Here is a 5,750-nt window from a genome sequence, read left to right on the forward strand (position 1 = left end):
CCATAACCAGTGGGTATATATACTATTTACAAAAAGATGTCTTTACCAGCTCATGGCACAAGGGATTTACTAATAAATTACATCTCTTAGGCTTCTCTATGGACTTCTTCCTCAGTCAGCCTTACGACAACATCAAGACAATGCTTGTGCAACGCATTAAAGACATAGATCTCCAGTACTCATTAGCAGGTGCAGACAGGACCTGCTCACCAACATACTTTGGTATAAATTTTAACTTTCCCAAGTTACCAAATTATCTATGTCAAATCAATGTACCAAGGTATCGTTTTGCCTTCTCAAGGGCTAGGTTCAATTGCTTTCCCTCAGCCTTGTTAAAAGGGCGGTTTAATAACATTCCTTATGGAGAAAGGATATGCCCCTGTGGGGAAGAAACAGTTGAGTCCCTGGCACACACCATTCTAGAATGTAGTTTATATAAGTCTGAACGTACCCGTTACCTCTACCCAATAATGTGTAAATGCATTAGTATACCTCCCGCAGACTACCTTAAGTTTCTGCTGTCTGGAGAGAACCAATTAATATCACAGTCAGTGGCTAAGTTTTTATTCTCAGTTTTAAGAATCCGTAAAGTGTTGTGTTAAGATAGATGTATGATTCAAGTTTCATATTCCTGCTATCTTTTGATATCTAACTTGTTTTGTATATTTTATGTAATGTTTTTATCCTTGTACTTTTGGGTCTTTGACCGTACAATAAATTCAAGTTCAAGTTCAATCCATCCGAGTGGTCCATCAGTCCAGATAGGCGGGGTATAAATCAAATAAATAAATAAATTATTAACAACAACAACAACAACAACAACAACAACAACAACAACAACAACAACAACAACAACAACAACAATAATAATAATAATAATAATAATAATAATAATAATAATAATAATAATAATAATAATAATAATAATAATAATAATAATAATAATAATAATAATAATAATCCAAGTAAACTAAGTAATGTGACAATGTGGGCATCACCCACAGGGAAACAGCCACTGCACTGGCAAAATAAAATATAAATTACACTTTGCTTTTCTAACTCTGTTTAAACAGATTATTTCTTTCAGTCCTCCCAGCCCAAAAACCACTTTTGCTGAGGACATGAGAGAGAGGCTTTGCAATAGCTGTTGTAGTCCCTGGAATTCCTTTCTAAAGAAAGGTACGCTCTCTTCCTGTTACTCATCCACTGACAAGCAGAGTCCTTTCTGTTTGTAACTTTGGCTGATAAGGACAGGACTTCTGTAATGCTAAATGCTGTAACTCTAATCAGTTTAGCTAAAGTATTATGAAGCTGTTTTACGTTCCAATTTTTTGTTGTAATTTAATATTTATTTATTTATTTATTTATTTATTTATTTATTTATTTATTTATTTATTTATTTATTTATTTATTTATTTTTATATCCCGCCTATCTGATCGTGTCAGGACCACTCTAGGCGGCTAACAGCAATACTACAACATCTGGGCTAGCATTTTGTTAGGTTGTTCATAGAAGTCACAGAATGGCAGTTGCTATTCGGGGAGACACATAAAACCAAATACATTGCTAGGATCTCATTAAAACCATGGCCGTTTTTACAACTCACTTTCCTTGCACACACAAACCAGCAAGACACTTGGGCTTCATTTTTTAATCATTTTATGAGAAGGCACAGGTTCTGCTTCTGGGAGAAGCACTGATTAAAATCATAAAAATTAATACAATTATATTAAGACTATTCAAGTCTTTGATAAACAAAAATACTATAAGAAGTGGGAAACATGTGAACCTCCAGATGATGGACAGCAATTGCCATTAGCCCTGGAATGTATAAACAGTATTAGCTGGCTTTTATTACAAAAAGATCCCTTTGATCCATATTTACTAGGGGACCAAACAAAACGTAAACAAACTAAGGAAATTTCTTGTGCACTTTGTTAAGTATGTCCAGGATCATAGCTAGTAAATGTACTTTTGGTTTTTCACTCCATCATCCATTTTGGATGGTTAGAAATGAAATAAATCAGAACTTTATTTTGCTACTTTTAATACTATTAGATAACCAGGTTCTCACCTAACACAATTCAAAATGCATTCGTTCAGTAGGTGTCTTATACCAGTTGTACAAATTAAAGTTAGTTTATTTACATATAACTGACATATCAATTAAAGTTCATTTGCAGAACAGTTTTACAACCTTGCTTGCCCTTAGTTCAAAATTTAAAGGTGTTACATCCTTCCAATTAGTTTTTCAAATGCATTTTCTTAAACTTCAAATTAGCGGGTAAAAGTCAGCAAAGTGAGCTTTGCATTACAAACTAATGAGAAAAAGCACCTTGAGGGGCGCCTTAGTCATCACTCGCCTTAGTCATCTTCATGACAAAAAGAAATAGTGTATGTCTTTATATAATCTACAAATCTATTTATCAAAAGCATATTTAGATTATGCAAAATTGCTTTTGCACTTTTTAATATCAAGTGTGCAATTAAATTGAAGATTGTTTTCAATGGTCTCATCCCATTACTTAGAACTAATTATTTAGAATCAATTCTTCATGTTACCAAGAATTTAAACAATGACCAAAATCCTATTACTTATCCTGGAGTAAGTGCAATGGTGTTAAATGCAGCAGCAAATTATAGTGGTGCCCCGCAGAGCGACGATAATCCGCACAGCCAAAATCATCGCTATACGGATTTGTCGCTATGCGAAATAAAAAGCCCATACGAATGCATTAAAACCCATTTAATGCGTTCCTATGGGCAAAAAAATTACCTTTATGTGAAAATCCTCCATACGGCTGCCATTTTCGCTGCCCGGGAAGCGAGGAATGGGTGCAAATACACAGCAGGCAGCCATTTTTAAAAATCTGGCAGCCATTTTGGAACCGCCGGTCAGCTGTTGGGAAAACATCGTTATGCGAAAATTGGTAAGCGAAATAGCTTACTGATCATCACAAAGCGATATTTTCCCGTTAGAAACATCGTTATGTGATCGCAAAAACGATCGCAAAAAAATGGTCGCTATGCGGATTCGTCATTAAACGAGGTGTCTGTTAAGCGAGGCACCACTGTACCTCTTGCTAAAGAGTAAAGACTTCTATTCCTCATCATATGACAAAGGCACATGATGAGGAATAAAAATGTAGACCGCTTAGTTAGCAGCAACTGACCACTGGACTTTGCACTGCTGCACTTTCATTACCATATGTAAGTAAGAGAAGTAAGAAACTATAATGGTCCCATTCCTAGCACTGATCATCCAACAAAGTGACCAAAGCTACCTCCATATCATAGCCACACTTGAACTTAGATTGAAATAGATCTAGAAAATATGTCCTATTTTAGAACCCCTGGATATAAGAAGCCAACAATACCCCAAACTTTGATCAAGAGTAACATATCTGAGACGAACTGATACTTTTCTACTATAGTACAATGAGGATGAAACTCTTTTTCAACAATGGTTGTATAAATGCCTTGTTTAGGTAAGCTGGAACAGTACTCTGTTCTAAGAAGGCATTCATCACTCCCTTTATCCATGGTTTCCCCTACCATCACTCCTTTTATTGGCAACAGAAGACAAGGACCCAGTATACATGTGGTGGTGCTCACCTCTCCAAGGATCCTATCTACATCCTCAGGCTTTACACCTGGAACTTATCTATTAACACAGAACAGGCAGAGCCAAAGCTACATCCATAAGAAATGTGTTAACTGCAGCATCCAAGGAGCACTTTTATCAGCAAATGTTTGAGCAAATTATTCACAGCAGTATATTCGCGAAGGCTTTCATGGCCGGGATCTAATGGTTGTTGTGGGTTTTTTGGGCTCTTTGGCCGTGTTCTGAAGGTTGCTCTCCCTAACGTTTTGCCAGTCTCTGTGGCCGGCATCTTCAGAGGACAGCACTCTGTGCTCTGGTGTAGTTGGCTTTGGGAGTGCAGTATTTATGGCTGTGAGATAGCCCTTTGTCTTTTTCTGTAGACGGGTGATTAGTGTGTATTGTTGTGGGTGTACTGTTGTGCTAAGGAGAAGAGATTATCTGTTCCTGTGGTTGATGGGTGTCATTAGCTGGTCTTTTGTGTGTAGTGATCCCTTGTCCTTGTGGCTGGGTAGAGTTCGCTGACCTTTTGCACACTGTATTTTTGAGAGCTGGGAGCCAAGTTTTGTTGAGCTTCACACTTTCCTCTTTTCTGTCGAAGTTTTGCTGGTGCTTGTGGATTTCAATGGCTTCCCTGTGCAGTCTGACGTAATGATTGCTGGTGTTGTCCAGTATTTCAGTATTTTGGAATAGAATTTCATGTCCAGTTTGTTTCAGGGCATGTTCTGCTACTGCAGATTTTTCTGGTTGTTTTAGTCTGCAGTGTCTCTCATGTTCTTTGATTCTGGTGTGGATGCTTTGATTTGTGGTTCCAATATATACCTGGCCACGGCTGCAAGGTATCCGGTATACTCTTGCAGTGGTGAGGAGGTCCCTTCTGTCCTTTGCTGACCGTAACATTTTTTGTATTTTTGTGGTGGGCTTGAATACTGTTTGTAGATTGTGTTTTTTCAAAAGTTTCCCCATGCAGTCTGTTCTCCATGCAGTGGGCCAACTCTAGTTGTAATTTCAATCATTCACTTAGTGGTTTGCAGGCAGCTTCTCATTTCCTGAGTTTTAAGTACTCAGGTTTCAAGAAAAAACCCTATGGAGAATCAAAGTTTGAGGTAAAACATTGTAATAATACACTGTTAATAGAAAATAAAAATGTATTTTAAAAGATAAAACCAAGGATGCTATGACCTCACTAGTTCACAATTAGACTTGCTAATATGCTTTCCACAGGAGGGTTCACAAGGTCAAGTTTTGGTATTAAGACTTTATTTAGTTTCAATGGCTTGTAGTAATAGACCAAAAAGCTGGCATATATTAAAGTAATTACAGGCCAGTGGTCAGATGGTATAAAAAACATATTAAAAGGGCCAGTAGAAGCAGTGTAATCTATTTGATTGAGACAAAAGCAGAACAGCAGCCTAGGAAGAGACATGACAAGATCAGATCCCTGAAAGCAAAAACTGTGCAAGCTATCCAGGAATGAACTTCAGAGACAGTTCTCCAAGGTAGCTTCTGGCAAAAAGGCAATTGGCTAAGAAGTACTACAACATCAGGAGAGGCAACCATTGAAGTCTTACTCATGTCCTTTTCCCACAAGTACTAGATCGCAAGGAAACACTTCAAGGAACTGAAGTAAGCCTGCTGGATAAACAGCATCAACCTCAATATCTTGAAGGTTCATTGTGAGGCAAAGCTAAGAAATTCTGCTTAGCCTCTGTCCTTTCAGTGACATCAGGACTAATGAAAGAACTTCAAGTCTTGCCCTCACTGTCATTCTCAGATAGTTCACTGGAGCGGAGTTACAGAACTGCTGGAACATATTTGCAACATCAGATCTTCTTTACTTACTATGTATTTATTTATTTCATTAATTTATATGCCACCCCATTAACTCTAGGCAGTTAAAGTGATGCCTCAACTTATGACCATAATCCATTCCAGAAGATGGATGTAACTCGAAATGGTCGTAAGTCGAAACACCAATTCCCACTGAAATGCACTGGAACGCGATTAATCCACTCCGGCCAAAATAATAATAATAAAGCACACAGCAAGCCCAGTTGGAAAACGCTGGGGCTTTAAAAAAAACAAGCAAACCAAAAATAAAGCACACAGCAAGCTCCATCACTGGGGCTTTAAAAAAACAAACAAAAA

General features: G+C 37.5%; 1 protein-coding gene across 5 annotated transcripts in view; it reads right to left on the reverse strand.

The window, feature by feature from the left end:
* METTL15 (methyltransferase 15, mitochondrial 12S rRNA N4-cytidine) overlaps positions 1 to 5,750 on the reverse strand; it is a 137,893-nt gene that overhangs the window by 94,949 nt on the left and 37,194 nt on the right. The gene's annotated exons all lie outside the window — the stretch shown is intronic.

The sequence above is a fragment of the Pogona vitticeps genome, chromosome 1 (genome assembly GCF_051106095.1).
Source record: "Pogona vitticeps strain Pit_001003342236 chromosome 1, PviZW2.1, whole genome shotgun sequence".
NCBI lineage: Eukaryota > Metazoa > Chordata > Lepidosauria > Squamata > Agamidae > Pogona > Pogona vitticeps.